This window comes from Myxocyprinus asiaticus, chromosome 35 (assembly GCF_019703515.2).
Source record: "Myxocyprinus asiaticus isolate MX2 ecotype Aquarium Trade chromosome 35, UBuf_Myxa_2, whole genome shotgun sequence".
In the NCBI taxonomy this organism is placed as follows: domain Eukaryota; kingdom Metazoa; phylum Chordata; class Actinopteri; order Cypriniformes; family Catostomidae; genus Myxocyprinus; species Myxocyprinus asiaticus.
Window position 1 is genome coordinate 4,652,355 of NC_059378.1, and position 16,739 is coordinate 4,669,093.

At 38.4% G+C, this 16,739-nt stretch overlaps 1 protein-coding gene across 1 annotated transcript in view; it reads left to right on the plus strand.

Annotated features, from left to right (window-relative positions):
• The window catches only part of LOC127426169 (rho guanine nucleotide exchange factor 10-like protein), a 211,383-nt gene that overhangs the window by 179,951 nt on the left and 14,693 nt on the right, over positions 1 to 16,739 (plus strand). The gene's annotated exons all lie outside the window — the stretch shown is intronic.

The window sequence follows — 16,739 nt, forward strand, 5'->3', positions numbered from 1 at the left end:
GCCACATGATAAGATGCGTGGATTGACAATCTCAGACACGGAGGCAACTGAGATTCGTCCTCCGCCACCCGGATTGAGGCGAGTCACTACGCCACCAGGAGGACTTAGAGCGCATTGGGATTTGGGCATTCCAAATTGAAAAAAAAAAAAACAGAACTGAGATGTGCTGGAAATGACACCATGACTTTCAGAAAAATGACATAAATCTCCTGCGACATTGCTAGGAATTAAATACAGTAAACTAGTGAGAATCTGAAAAATGTTTTGACAAGATTTTACTTTCCACAAGGTACAAGGAGGTACAAATTGAAAAACAACCGCATATAAATAAAACATGGTAAATTGAAGGCTTATAATATAGATAAGATCAACAATTTGGTGCTCCCTCAAGAAGAATCGTTAATGGAATCATGTAGGAACCAGAATCGTCAAGTGGAAACAAATTCTCATCCCTTCTTCCAGTGATATCTCAACTATGAAGAAGTCATACCCAGGGGATCTGCCCAATAGGCCTGTATAACCCTGAGCATTCCTTTAGTTCTGCCTTCTTGGGTTTTATCTCTGGAATCAAACATCTCTTTTATTCTTAGACTTCTCTGGATGCGCCCATCAGAGAGGATATTTGAGGTAGTGGTAGGTGTGTGGGCCCCTGGTGCTTTTGGGTTGATCATCCACAGTTTGGGCCAGGGCTCTGTTTTGTTCCACTGATTACATTGTATCCCTTTCCTTGTGGAGCCATGCTGGTCCTGCAGCAGGAGGCCGCATCTGCTCCACAACCGTAAGTCTGGCTCCTGGGACTCGTGTCAAAGCAGCATACAATGATGTGTGTCGGTGGGATCAGCAGTGGAGCCTGTAAGAATTTGGCACTCTCCCCTGACTTGCCCCTCTTTCAGCAGCAGTTCTTAGGTAATCCAAACTATGTGCAGTGTCACTTTGTTGCCCTGACTCGAATCAATGATCCTGGTTTGAGGCAGATGGATTGACGCGGAACGCTAAAAGAGCATTTCCCTGCGGTTCTGCGGAGAAAACAAACAGTGTTATGGTCGGGCGAGTCCGCAGTATGCAGAGCAAACATCATAAAATACCCAAGTCTTCAGCCAGCGAGCTCTCCAGAGCAAATGTTTATTTGAAAGAATATCAGGGACACCTGCTCAGACACAGATTAAAACCTAGCAAATAAATATGAAGAAATCACTCTTCAGCTTCAGTGTAAACGATGTCCATTACGTTTTTTGTTTGGATCACTGAAACCTGAAACCAATTGGGCTGCCACATGGTACTGAATGTGCGCTCCAATCAGAGGTTGCACTACAATTAATCTTTCAATTATAAGCATTATATTATTCTTATATGTCATAAGTTACATTTGCGTTATTTTTGCATTAAAAGGTGCCTTTTTCTCACAATTTTGGATGAGAGAGTCACGTGGTAGAAAGAGCATGTGAAAACATGTTAAGATGGTTCAAATGAAAACTTATGTGGTAGTTGCATGTCATGTCTCCTGAATGGTCTTCTTTCTATGTATTTATTTATTTATTTATTTTTTCAATCTGTCAAAATGACAGACAGCATTTTTAAATTGTCCATCAATTAAAAAATGTGTAAAAAAAAAATTGGTTAATGCAACATCTGGTTCCAATCACTTTACATCCCTTAAGTTCCTTTAGTTACTGTTGGTGACCATCAAGCTTTACTACCAGCATCTGTTCTACCGCAAACACATAGAGAGAAGTAAATTACCTCAGGAATGATTAAATAACAGCTTTGTCAACTGTGCATTTATACTTCATATATATTTGTCAAAACGGTTTCCAGTATCCAATGGAAGGCTTAATCCAAAACAATGGATTTGTTGGATTTTTTTTTTTTTTGCTTGGAAGGAAAAACGATGCCTTGTAGATTAAATAGAAAAAAATGGGCATTGCAGGTGTACCATTACTTTGGACATAATTTTACATCAAAAATAACATTTCATTATTTTTTCAGAAATTTGTATATTGTGATATACAGTATATCATTATCGACCAAAGATTAAAAAATATTGCAAAATGATTTTGTTGCTTATATCGCCTACTGAAACCACATTCGGAGTTAGTCAGAAACACATGTGACCACTTTGTATTTGTAATGTAAAGCCCAAAGTACACTTTGGTCAGACACGAACGCTAGGTGTCCGCGTACAGAATGCGTGACGAAAATTTTGTCAACAGCAAAGTTGAACGCGCGCTGCCCAATTTTTCTTACCATGCATACACTGAACGCGCAGTATGTGCACGCACCTGGAATTATTTGCACTAATTATTTGCTCCACAAGGTGGCAACACTTACAGCCATTGATTTTCAAGAAGAAGCACTAGAAGATGTAATCACTGCTAAACAACAGGAGACAACAACAGTGGATGTACACGTCAAGAACGCATTTGTTGTGAAAGACTTTCAAAGTGAGGATTTATATATATATATATATATATATATATATATATATATATATATATATATATATATATATATATATATAAATTACATAAATAGTCTTCATTAATCAATTAACTTCATACAAAGTCCAGTAAACAGAAAAAGAGCTAAATCAATATTTGGTGTGAACACTTTTGCCTTCAAAACAGCACCAATTCTCCTACTTACACCTGGACACAGTTTTTCTTGGTTGTTGGCAGATAGGATGTTCCAAGCTTCTTAGAGAATTTGCCACAGTTATTTTATTTATTTAGACTGTCTCAATTACTTCTGTCTCTTTGTGTAATCCCAAACTGACCAGATGTTCAGTAGGGGGGCTCTGTTGGGGTCATGCCATCTTTTGCAGGGTTCCCTGTTCTTCTTTTCTGTTCTTTTATATTTGCAAAAGGAATGTGTGTGAGTCTAAAATGTATATTTCCTATTGACACACTAAAGCTGAAAATATAAATAACCATCTTAAGACAAATGTTTTTGGGAAACGTCTTATGTGTCTAAGACTTTTGCACAGTACTGTACCTGAATTTGTATGACTATATAAAGACATTTTTATGGGTTTTAACTCCTGAAGATAAATAGTCCAGTCTCTCATAGCAGTTGTAGCCTAGCCGCATTCAACAACACCTTGTGTATGCGCACACAGTCAAATGAAGTATACTTTGAAAGGCTAGCATTCGACTGAACGCATATGCTAAGTGTTTGCCTCAGAACCGACGTATACTTTGGAAGTTAACAGTGTTTGGTGTAATGCATTACTAAGTAATTAATTACTGTAATTAAATTACTTTTTCATTGAAAAAAGTTACGGTATTACTCTTGATTTTTCAGTAATTTAATTACAGGTACTTCTGATGTATTTGCAGTAAATACTGTATAGACTATAGAACAATTCTACATAAAACAATAGTGAATTTAAAATTGAAATTTAACATCTAAAGTTAAAATATATGTTTTCTAATTTAACGCTGCCCCCTTAAATTCTTTGGCAAGTTCATGAATAATTTATTTGATTTTATATGATTTATTTTAAAGAATTGAAAGAACAGTTTCATGTCTGTCCTTGTATATTTTACCCATCAAGTTTGATAAGGGTTTTAGAAAGTAATTAGTAATAAGTAATGCAATTACTTTTCAGACTGAGTAATTAGTACAGTAATCTAATAACACTGTAGAATATGCAATTAGTAGTTAGTAATTAATTACTTTTTTAGAGTAACTTACCCAACACTGGAAGTTAATCTATTAAGGTGAGCCCTGGACAGCAGCAAAGGTCCGCCTACTTACCATTCAATAAACCACTGTGCTAAAACAAAAGTTGTGCAGGTTATATGCAGCTTTAAATGTAAAAAAAAAAAAAAAAAAAAAAATTAGAAGCCCAAGACTTCACTGAACATCTTCAGTGTGCCTGACTTTAACACGCAGCAACATAGACATGTATCACTTGAAGCATGCTTATCCGAAGTAAAACATCATGTTTGTGGTTAGATTACAATTCAATAATTTTTGGGAGAAAAGACATGTTTTTCAGTTGTTCCTTCAACATATAGTAAGTAATGTATGTTGTCACAAAATCAGAGACCCTCCCCATAAAATCTGATCACAAGTGGTCACAGGAGACACATTTGAGATGTGTTAATACAAGGTGTAAACAAGGCCTTGTGTTCAGATCAACACTGAAGGGAAGTCCCACGCTTTGTTAAATGAGAGGTTGTGTCAGTGCGTAACTCTTGAAAGCACCGCTTTTCCTTGTCACCTAGTATTATACTGGACTAATGAAGGGTTAGGTGTGATGCTTGTGTGGTAGTTGGTGTCTTGCTGTGTTTTGTCCCTCAGGTAAAGTAGAACAGTGCTCTCCTGCTGTGATATAGTTATGTAGTATCTGAAGAAGAAGTGGTGCGGGTGACCTCTGTCTCTGCGTGAAACTTGACCTAAATGATTGGTCTGTATGGCCGGATAACACCTGGTATATACCTTAGTCACTGTGCTGGTGAAACATTAAAAATATGCCATGTCAAAATTCCAGTGGAATTCCACAAAATTACGGTTTTGATAATTAGACGTATATGTCGACATACCGCCGATAGCTGTTTTGCATTGTCAGTGCTTTCTTGTTCGGTACACATCGAGATATTATTAGCCGGAAAGCTAGGTGCTAGCTAACGGCTACCTAGCTTCATTACTGGTTCATATGACAGCAGGGCTTTGTAGCCACTAACCAGTTAATACTTCCTAACTGGCTGATTTAATGACTGTGATTCAGTTAGTAAGTTGTGTGTATAAATTTGCAGAACTGCTTGAATTATAAGCAACATGCACCAGATCCGATCGTCTATGTAGAACATAGGCTTAATATGAAAATTACTCAAAAGTTTATTATCGATATCGAGGAATCTAATTTACTTTTCATGTTGCATTTGAACCATATACCGGTTAGGTAAAGCAACTATAATACAGTATGCATTATTAAAAGCACCACAAATACATTTAATTGTTAATGAATTAATGTACACACTGTTTTCCAAATCACCTTTTCGCATTAAGGGAAGACATGCACATTCTGCAAAGACACTCAAAAGAAAGTGAATTGCAGGCAGGGAAGAGGAAAATCATAATACAATTAATTTCAAACATGATAAAACATCTCACTACTGTACATGTCTCATCTAATAATGGTCTTTCGCTGTAGAATTTATCCATTTAGCATCACAGCATGAAAACAGTTGAAAACATCTTCACTACTCACAGAGAGTTCAGGAAAAACACAATATTTTTTATACTCGGTAATAATACCATGAACAACTCTTAAAATTTCTAATGAACTTTCAGCACATCTACACACACTTGTTAGCAAAATAATGCTATCGTTTATGTGTAATTAATTTTGCTCTGTTTCTGGACGTCTATCGTAGCCGTAACCTAATGGTGGATAATATAAGTAATCCCCGCTGTTGACTTCTTGCCAATAAAGTGAAAAGAGCACACAAACAAATTATTCCAAGCTTTTTCAAACAGATGTTCCTAAGTCAATCCTTCTGTAGGCATCTGATGGACTAAGCAGCATCTGGGACAGGAGTGCTGTGCTTTGCGAGTTGTTTCTGATCATAACATTGCTGTTTTAGAGAAAACTTTAGTTTTGCTTGATTATTAGGATAACCATTAACTGCACACATTGTCCGGGGAAATTTTGAGACATTTTACAACATTCAAAAGCAAGAATCTAACCGCATGACACGCAAGCAAGCAGTTACCAGCTACACACAAAATGCCAACCAATCGCACTTCCGCTAGCCAACCGGAAATTCCTCCCACCTAGTGAAATACAGTGGACTCGCTGAGAACATTGTGGATACATCTACTAATTTATGTGATTTTCTAATCAACCAATTGTGCGGCAGCAGTGTAATGTATAAAATCATACATGTTTTACATCAACCATCAGAATGGGGAACATTTTTTATCTCATTGATTTAGACTGTGGCATGATTGTTGGTGCCAGATGGGCTGGTATGAGTATTTCTGTAACTGCTGATCTCCTGGGATTTTCACACGCAACAGTCTCTAGAGTGTACAGAGAATAGTGTAAAAAACAAAAAACAGCCAGTGAGCGGCAGTTCTGTGGACGAAAATGCCTTGTTAATGACAGAGGTCAGAGGAGAATGGCCAGACTGGTTCGAGCTGACAGAAAGGCTACGGTAACTCAGATTGCATGAATAAGTAGATGTACAGGTGTACCTAATAAAGTGGCCGGTGAGTGTATATATACAGTATATCGTCATGTTTCTGCCTTAAAGAATCCTGTCAATTTTATTCTAGGATCACTTTTATCCAAAAATTCCAACTAATTGTGCATTGTAGATGTCAGATAAGTCCAAGAAGTCATGATGTATTGGGCTAAAACTTTAGTTGTTTGTTGATTGACAAGTAGGCGGACCTTCACAGTTGCATGAGACAGATCTGGATGAATTTACAACAGCATTTACAATAAAAAATGTGATGTGATTGCAAATGTTTCTGACCCTTTCTATTTGTGGTTTGAGTGATCTGATCACAAAATGTGGTTGCTGCACATAACTAGCTCTATTTCCTGTTCACAAGCACACTGACCCCTGGATGACAAACATTTCAAATGGAAATAATCGGTTCTTAGTCAATTTAATGAAAATATTCCATCATTCTTTTAGTCTCGTCTCTGAAGTCCAAACAAAATAAAGCAAAATCAAAGAGTGAGAGAGAGCGTGAGCAAAGACACCCACTCCCGACAAGTCAATTAAAAGAGAAAACACATCAAAGGCAGTTTCAGTCATCTCACTTGCTCTCAAACAAAAGAAGCTGCCTTTGGCAAGGGCATGCAAACAGGTGCTAATCCTTGTCCGCTAGTGTGCGATGGAGAGAGAAGCATCTCTTGCACCCTCCTCACCTCCTTCGACTTATCTGCCTCAACCCAAGACTAGAGAACTTGCTGTACGTACAAGTTCTCAGGGCTCCTTGGTAACACCGCAGACCTCAGGGGGCTGTGTGCAAACCCTCGATAAGGAGCGCTGCTCCCACATGCCTCATTAGAGGATCAGGCATGAAATGGCGCCTGTTTCCCTGTGGACTTTTAAAAGGTGTTTGAGAGGAGGGGGGTGTATTGTTTTCTGAGAGTGGAGCAGGGCTCTGCTGTGGATCACTCTGAAATCAAAGTAACTGAATCCTAAGTCATTGAAACCTTCATGATGTGTGGCCCTCATAACCACTAGTAGGATGGGGAGCTTTGATGGCAAAATCTGCAGACACAATAGTTCTTTGCTGTGCGGAAAAAGATAACATGAGAAAGGTGTCTAATTTGCGTTGAATTTTGCCTCAAGTGTTTGTTTGTTTTTTAGAACTAAATAATATCCTTAAACTGTTCTTTGATCAAACCAAAATTAAACAGTAAGCATAAACTAAGATAAGCACATTTAAAATGAAGGAAAAAAAGTAAATATTGAATTGAAGCAGGTGAAGAATGGAAGATTATAGAAGGCTTATTCCCACAGTTCGGTACCATTTAAGTCCCTACTTAAAAAAAAAAAAATCCTTGTCTGTCTCTTTCTTCTGTGCTAGCATCTTTACTACTCTAATCACTGTGAGAACTTGTCAGTCCTATACTGCAGATGTTGTAAAACATCATGGTTACTTGCGTAACCTCAGTTCCCTGACAGGTATAAAAGGAGCTGGTATGCAACTACTCATTCAGGTTTTATGCTGAGGAGCCGAGACAAGGTCCGGCCATTTCAGCGGGTAGTTCAGCGTTGTGGCAGGAGGGACACAACGTCTCATTCCCTCCATCAGGGAACGGAGGTTACGCAAGTAACTTTCCCTATCTGTCACTCACTCGACGTTGTGTCGATGTAGTGACACCTGGGGTCCCTATACGAAACGCCATAACTGGCTGAACTGTGTTACATGAACTGGCGGTGTGTGATGGGCAGACCACTGTGTGACCGCCTTGGCGCTTGACATATGCTACCGTTGCCGTGTTGTCTGTCTGAACTAACACATGCTTGCCCTGGATCAACGGCCGAAACCTCCGCAGGGCAAGCAGAATTGCCAACAACTCGAGGAGTTGATGTGCCAATGCAGTCACGGGCCCGTCCACAATCCGGCGGCTGCGTGCCCGTTGCAAACAGCGCCCCAGCCCGTTTTGGAGGCGTCTGTCGTGACCACGACATGCCTGGAGACCAGTTCTAGGGGAACACCTGCCCATAGAAACGAGAGGTCGGTCCAAGGGCTGAAGAGATGGTGACAGACCGGCGTGATGACCACGCGATGTGTCCCGAGGTGCCATGCCCATCTTGGGACTCGAATCTGAAGCCAGTGCTGAAGCAGTCTCATATGCATTAACCCAAGTGGGGTGGCTACCGCTAAGGATGCCAGGAGCCTCTGAAAAAGTTTCAGTGGAACTGCTGTTTTCTGTTTGAATGCCTTCAAACAGGCCAGCACCGACTGGGCGCACTTGTACGTGAGGCGTGCTGTCAAAGAGACTGAGTCCAACTCCAAACCAAGGAAAGAGATGCTCTGAACTGGGAGGAGCTTGCTCTTTTCCCAGTTGACCCGAAGCCCTAGTCGGCTGAGGTGTGAGAGCACCAAGTCCCTGTGTGCGCACAACATATCCCGAGAGTGAGCTAGGATTAGCCAGTCGTCGAGATAGTTGAGAATGCAAATGCCCACTTCCCTTAACGGGGCAAGGGCTGCCTCTGCGACCTTCTTGAAGACGCGAGGAGATAGGGACAGGCCGAAAGGGAGGACCTTGTACTGATATGCCTGACCCTCGAATGCAAACAGCAGGAAGGGTCTATGTCGGGGTAGGATCGAGACGTGGAAGTAAGCGTCCTTCAGGTCTACCGCCGCGTACCAATCTTGATGCCGGATGCTTGCCAGAATGCGTTTTTGTGTCAGCATCTTGAATGGGAATCTGTGTAAAGCCCGGTTCAGTACTCGCAGGTCCAAGATTGGCTGCAACCCACCGCCTTTTTTGGGTACGATGAAGTAGGGGCTGTAAAACCCCTTCTTCATCTCGGCCGGAGGGACAGTTTCTATCGCGCCCTTCCGTAGGAGGGTAGCGAGCTCCGTGCGCAAGGTAGCAGTGTTTTCGTCCTTCACCAAGGTGAAGTGGATACCGCTGAATCTGGGCGGGCGCCTGGCGAACTGAATCGCATAGCCGGGTCGGACGGTCCGGACCAGCCATCGCGACGGATTGGAAAGCGCAGGCCACACATCCAAGTTCCGCGCAAGGGGGACCAAGGGGACAACTTCGTCAGACGTACCGGCAGGTGGGGCCTCGCGGCGTGGTGGAGCTCGAGGTGCCACACCACGTCGTGGCCGTGCTGAGTCTAGGGACATCGAAGCACTTACCTGGCTCCTTGTGACCACCCCCGGAACAGCCTGGGACGGGGGAGGAAGAGGCCTGTCCTCGTAACCCGTGGAGACTGTCACATCGGGGGCGGCTGTGTGCCACAGCTGGGCGCTCAGGGGCGGGAAGACCACCGCTGAAGCGCCAATCCTGCAAGGAAAAACCCATGGACGGTCGTCGTGATGACGACCGTGCACACTGGGTATGTGACCCAGGGAAGAAGGAAACCGCTCTTTTGCTGAACTGTTGGGTTCCGCAGCCACTTGGTCATGCGGCGAAATCAAACAAAAAGGCAACAAAAGATTCTCCACCCGGCCCTCCACCGGGGGATGGAGTGGTCTTCTTATATATACAATGTACTTATTATGTACATATGTGTTGTGGCATTGTACTTGCATTTATAGTAGCTGCATTTAATTGCATCTGTAGTTACACTGTTAACCTTACCCCTAACCCTAATCTAAACCCTAACCCTAAACCTACCCGTACCTCAAACTCAGTAGCAGCAAATGTGAATCTTGTGAGTATTTTGCAGAACAACATACAGCTAAAACAGTAAGTACATTGTATTGTATGTATTTTAATGTTAGTACATAGTAGTTAAAGACACCTAATATAAAGAGGGAACCAGATAAGATTTAAACCAATTCAAAATTTTGCTAAAGAGGTCAATCCAACATAAAAGGCTACCCTTTTTCTGTAATTTTATTTATTTATTTATTTTTTTTGTCAGGTTTAATTTAAGATGTGAGACCTTTAACCGCTTTAAAGGTGAATGGTGTAATTTCTGTGCCACCTAGCAGCACTGTACGAAATTATATAAATAATGCCTGTTTTCCGAAACACTCCCCCCATCTTCCATTTGTCTGATCGAACAGCCTAATCTCACATAAATATCGGCAAGCGTGTGCCGATTTTGCCCCCAGAGGCTAAAGCGGTAAGTGTTTCAGAGCGTATAAACAAAAGTGACATCCATTTATATCCAGGAGAGTTCGCCAGATGCCAGTTGTAAAAATAAAATGTTTTCAGCTGAACACGGTGTAAAACAGTGAAGAGAAATGTTTATTTTATTTAATCTACCCCCCAACCAAAACCCAAATCTAACCCTAACCTTTAGTAGAGACAAAATGCAATGTTAGGGATAAAAATGCAACCTCCTTATCACGTTCATGATTGTTATACAAACGTGACTACTTCCTCGTATGAATGGGGATTGAACTGTGGTCTCCCATGCAACTGATGCAACATGCAACCAGTCGTGCCATGAGGGAAAGTAATTGTTATTGAGCCATTCTAAATATGTCCGATGGGAGACAGGGCAGTAAGTGAGTCTGCATACTGTTGTTGATCCAAGGGTACTGGAACTTTCGGAAACAGCATGCCGACTTCCTGTGTGATCATGTTCGATCAAATGAGTTCTGGGGTTGCTTTGGTCTCTTTTTAAATTTGAAGATCTCAGTTTATGCCAAATCTAAATGTGGATATCTTATCTCTGAAAAAAAAGCTACAATTATCACAGTTAAGTCCTTCTGGGGCTCAATTTAGACCAATTTAGAGAACAAAGACACATTGGGCAGCTCTGGCTGCATTATTAAACGCATATTTGTGATGTCTTAACATGTCATAGTTTATTTGCAGTTGTGTTTTCCACATTTATATTTAAGCTGTCCTACTGAAAAATTCAATGTTTTATGAGATTAATTGACAAGATAATCACAGGTAGAAAAACAGGTGGGAGTATATTATTGTGGCTTCAGATTTTAACATTCTTAGCAGATCACACTTTCACACATTTTGCATAATTTGACAAAATCGCAGTTTAATTGAAAATGATGGCCAATAAAATATTCTGCACTCAAGTGATGTTTATCTTGATTTTTCTTTGTTTTCTTCAAACATCACATATTTCATCTCAAGCATGCTCTTTACTGACACTTTTGTCAATTTGGTTAACAAGTACACTGACTTTTGATAGAAAATTAATAGGGGCAAAATTGTTTAGTGTTGTGGAAAGACGCCACAACTGTGGGATAGTCTTTATTTTGAAAATAAATAAATAAATAAAATAAATAACGTTACAACAAGGTTCCATTTGTTAACATTAGTCAACAACATTAGTTAACATGGACTAACAATGAACAATATTTTTGAGCATTTATTAATCTTGGTTATTGTTAATTTCAACATATATAATTGTTTAAATCAAAAGTTTTATATGTTAACATTAGTTAATGCATTATGAATAATTGTATTTTTATTAATTAACATTAACATAGATTAATAAATATTGTAAAAATATATTGTTCATTGTTAGTTTATGATAACTAACACAATAACTAATGTTAACGAATAGAACCTTATTGTAAAGTGTTACCAAAAAGACTGATATAAATCTTTTTTTTTTATTTTTTTATTTATTTATTTTTTTTATACACAATAAATATTGAAATGGTTTATGTTTATTTCACTCTTAGTTTTTGTATTGTCATTGTTTTAAACATGTAATAATTTGTAATTTTATAGTCTGGGACAAGGCTAAAATGGTAAAAATCTATGCATACTGTATAAGGCATTTGAAAAGTACCATAAATAAATGATGAAGGACTGGTAAAAGGTAACAGATTCAATTTTAATTAAATCTTCATAACAAAAAGAAAAAAGTTGAAATATGATTGTTTTAATAAAAATCAACCTCTAGGATCTGAAAGGGCCTGAAGTTAAAGAAACACCTACAAAATTAGACTTCAACTTTAACACTGCTTCTGATAATGGAATCACCCAAGATCAATACATTTCAAAACTTTAAGATAAAAAGTGAATGTTCTCTTTCACCCCTGTTGTTTGCATTTTGATCTCTTTTTATTTTGTGTTTTGCAACTCTGGCAATACAAAAGAAAGCAAATCAGTTCTAAACTTCTCTACAATAGAAAGTTTTGTATTTAGTTATTCAGGCACGCTATTATCTATTGAGAAGAAAAAGATACAAATAACCTTAAATTGCCAACAACTTTGGTGGGTCATCATTACAGTGAATTCTTGCAGCAATGTGGCCTTCACAACATAGCTTTCAATAAGGTGAAAATGACCTCTACCAGATCTGAGCATGGTCTCCTGGCTTCCAGCTATAACATAAAACAGAGGCACTTATGCTTGAAGACAGGTCCATGAAAACAAGTCCTCAGTCTCTATAATAAAACAACTCATTTACAGCAGTGTTCACTCTTCAAACTCAAGATTTTTATGCTCACACACCGTCTTGAGTGGCTGAACGCTCACTGTTGCGCAGGGGTGGAAAGAGTACTGAAAAATAATACTCAAGTAAAAGTACTGTTACATCTTAAAAAATGTAGTATGAGTAGGGTAAAAGTACCTGTCCTAAAAACTACTCAAGTAAGAGTAAAAGAGTAGCTAATTTAAAAGTACTCATGAGTTGTGAGTATTGAGTACTGAGCTGCAAAAGCTATGCCCCTTTATAATAAAAATTCTATGCTGCAATTTAAAAATGTTGCACACATACAGTAATTTACATTCCCTTTTATGGCTGTTTGCCAGAAAGAATAAAAATTATAGGTATTTTACAGGTGTTTGTGATTGACAACTTTTAAAATACATCACTTATCTTTGATACTGTAAACACTATATGAATCTGATTAAAAAAATAAATAAATAAAAGGGCAACATGATTACAGAAATGAAAAGATGAAAGTTATTTTCAATATCATAATGTATGAAACAATTACATTAAAATCAGTTTATGTGTAGGGTCTAAATTTTGCCGACAGAGAGTTACTGTTGCATATAAAACATGTTCAAAACAATGCAAGGAATGCAAAAAAAATAAAATAAAAAATGAAAACCCACTAAAAAAGCAGGGTCACTTGGTGCATTATGTCCCGCACAATAGACGGGGTAGAGCAGTGGTTTGGTACAGGGGCCACATCGGGCTTCAAAGGAATAATTCACACAAAAATGAAAATTCTCTCATCATTTAGTCACCCTTATGCCATCCCAGATGTGTATGACTTTCTTCAGCAGAACACAAATTAAGAGTTTTAGAAGAATGTATCAGCTCTTTTGGTCCATACAACCTAGACACAGTGCAACAAATGAAACAGAGCGCAGGTGCCTTGACATGCATTTTTGAGACTTCAAGTTATTTTTAACTTGGCACAGTGTCTAAAAATGTGCCGGTCCTGCGTGAGATGCTGAGGAAACAGTGAGATGCGATGCAACAGTCAAATAGATTCACCCAGCATGTGTTTACATAGGAAAACAATGATGAGATGATGAACAGAGCAGATGCACTCAAAAACATGTTCGATGTGAATGGCTCTTAACTCATCCGTTCACTTGTGCTGTGATTGAGAGTGCGGAACAAGTTCGGTAGTCCTGTTTATTTTTTCATTAATTAAAAACTCGAACCCTAAGCCCTACTTGAAAAACTGACCCGAACCCAGCTCGAAACCATACCTGCCAACACTCCCAATTTTATCGGGTTTCTCCCGTTTTTCCACCCCTCCTCCCGCTGTGGCCTACTCCCGCTTTATAATTTCTCCAGATAAACTCACGATTTTCCGCATCTACATTTTGCTCATCAGAATGTATTAAACCTGTAGCTAGGGTTGCCACCCGTCCCATAAAATACGGGATCGTAATTAAAAATAGGGGCACTGGTGGCTCAGCAGTTAAGGCTCTGGGTTACTGAAAAGAAGGTTGGGGGTTCAAGACCCAGCATTGCCAATATGCCACTGTTGGGCCCTTGAGCAAGGCCCTTGACCCTATATGCTCCATTGGCACCATATCATGGCTGACCCTGTGCTCTGACCCCAGCTTAGCTGGGATATGTGAAAAAAATGTTTCACTGTATATGTGCAAAATGTATAATGTGTGATAAATAAATAAAATTAATTATTATAAATTTCTTGGTATTATTCATCTTCAGTAAAGTATTACTGACCGGTACTGCCACTCCCTATACTGAATGCATATTACGCAGTCTGCGTAGTGCATATACTCACTAAGGGGGCACCATCTTACCCTAGGGGTGCACCAGAAACTCCACCGGCTGCCGTTCCTCGCACATATGAACCAAGTCATTTTCCATTTCATGACCCCTCAATAGTGTCTTAAAAGATAAATGAGAGGTGAACAAAACAGACCTTTAACCAACACCTAAACATTACCGATAGTTTTTTAAAAGCAAATTCAACATAAAAAGCACATTCTATCAGGTGAACTACCATGATGGTTAATTATATTGGAATAAATGTGTGAATGTAGGTGGGTCTGTAATACAAGCTTTAACCTTGTGCGACCCATGTCCATATGCATGGACACTGTATTTTGACTTTGCTATATGCAACGCATAATTTAAATGAATTAAAACTGACTGAATACTGTTCATAAGACTCTAGACTGTCATTGAAAGGGTTAAACTTCTGCTGCACTGAGTCATGTGACACAATAGCATGACGTCAATTTCCTTGAAACGCTTCTATGGACGCAGCGCAAAAAAAGTGCCTCTGATAAGAAATCTCTAAATATTTCATTGAAACCTGCTTGGTTGTAAAGAGAAGAGCCTCTAGTTTCGTTTGATATGCCACTTTAAAAAATGCATTCATTTTTCGTGCATCAGCACCCTGATAAACATATGTCCACATACTGTATATGGAAACTCATATCGCATTTCCTCAAAAGTAGAAAAATATGTTAGTTATTTTGAAAAACTTTCAACTCTAACACATCCGTGGGTCATTTAGCTTCATTTTAATATGTTTAAAATGTTATATCTTTGCAATACAATTCTATTCATTAACATTAGTTAATATATTCCAATATATTTACTCTGCATTTTCATATTGAGAATAAATGGGTTTATCCAAAAGTTGAACAATGTGTCTTTCAGAGGCTTTAAATGGAGTTAGGATGGAAATAATGTTTATTTCAAACTGTTCAGAGACCAGTGAATACAGACAGCACACTGGAGGTTAAGTCATTCACTAAATAGGGAGCAAGGTAGCATCCTATATCTTTCTATGCAGCTGAGTGCATTTAATCCTAAAATCTGACCAAATGTTCAGTTTCAGGCTGCAGATGATGTTTGGATCACTCGACAATGGTAATCAGTACATACAGTAGATTCAGAATTTTATAATGCAGCATTTTATTTTAGCATGTTTGGCAGTGATTGGATGATGCTGGACATTCTTTTGAATAAGAATTATTTATTCAGCTTTACAGAAAATCAGCTATAATGTCTGTAACGTTTCAAAACAACGAATAACCAACACTCCTGGAAATATAATAAACAATTTGATGTAAAATTGTTTTCATATACTCTCTATAGCTTAGTGTTATTTAAAATTTCATAACAAAGTCTCGCTGTCCACATATATGGACATACATTTTTAGGAAAACTATTTGCTCTAGAAAATTATGATAATAATAATAATAATAATAATAATAATAATAATAATAATAATTATTATTATTATTATTATTATTATTTTGTTTGTTTATTAGGTGCTACTAGTTACAAATCAAAAAGGGAAATGGGAAATGCACACAGCAGTCACGCGGGGGTCTCAGGAAGTTAAAATGTATTGTTTTAAAATGATGCATTAGAGAAGGTTTTTATGATATAATAACATTGCAGTGTGTAAGTAATAGAGCGAAAAATAGAGTGTTTATAAAGTCATAATCAGCCATAATACCCATGATTTGTGTGAAAGTGAATAAAACGCACAGTTTGTTGTAGCACCTCTAGTGTTTATTTCACCAGAAAACTGCAGCAAAATGTAAAAAGTGGCACGTAAAACTCAGTTAGCAAAAATGTAGTTATAGTAACGTTCATTCTATGAGACTAAGACTAGGTTGGAAGTTCTGTACCAAACTGCGGTATAGGTTTATTTTAATTTTATTTTTTCTGCTGTTTGATTCTCATTGGTTTTGGGTTCTCCAGCCCACTTTTTAACATATTGTAACGCTATGTGACTGCTAAAATGAAGAGAAATCGTAAGTCTGTTTGGTCTTGCGTCTTTTCTTAAACTCAAACTTTTGTACAAACCAAATCTTACAGACCCCATGAAATCAAAATTAAAGTTTTGTGACTTGTTCATGTCTTTTAGCTTTAATGCCATCTATATGCTAGTTCTAGCCAGACTGGTTCCAGAAGTAAAAATTTTATTAATTTTCTCCATAGGGGAATTTATTTTTAACAGTAACTTATAAACCTGTAAAGACAGACCTACCATGAGCTCTGAGGTTGTGAATCAATGGTATATGCTTCAGTTTAGCCATCAGTCCATGTTATTTCAACTTAATTCTTTAATTAATTATAAAGAACTATACTACCCATGATCCTTAAGGGAAACTATCCACCAATCAGAAAATC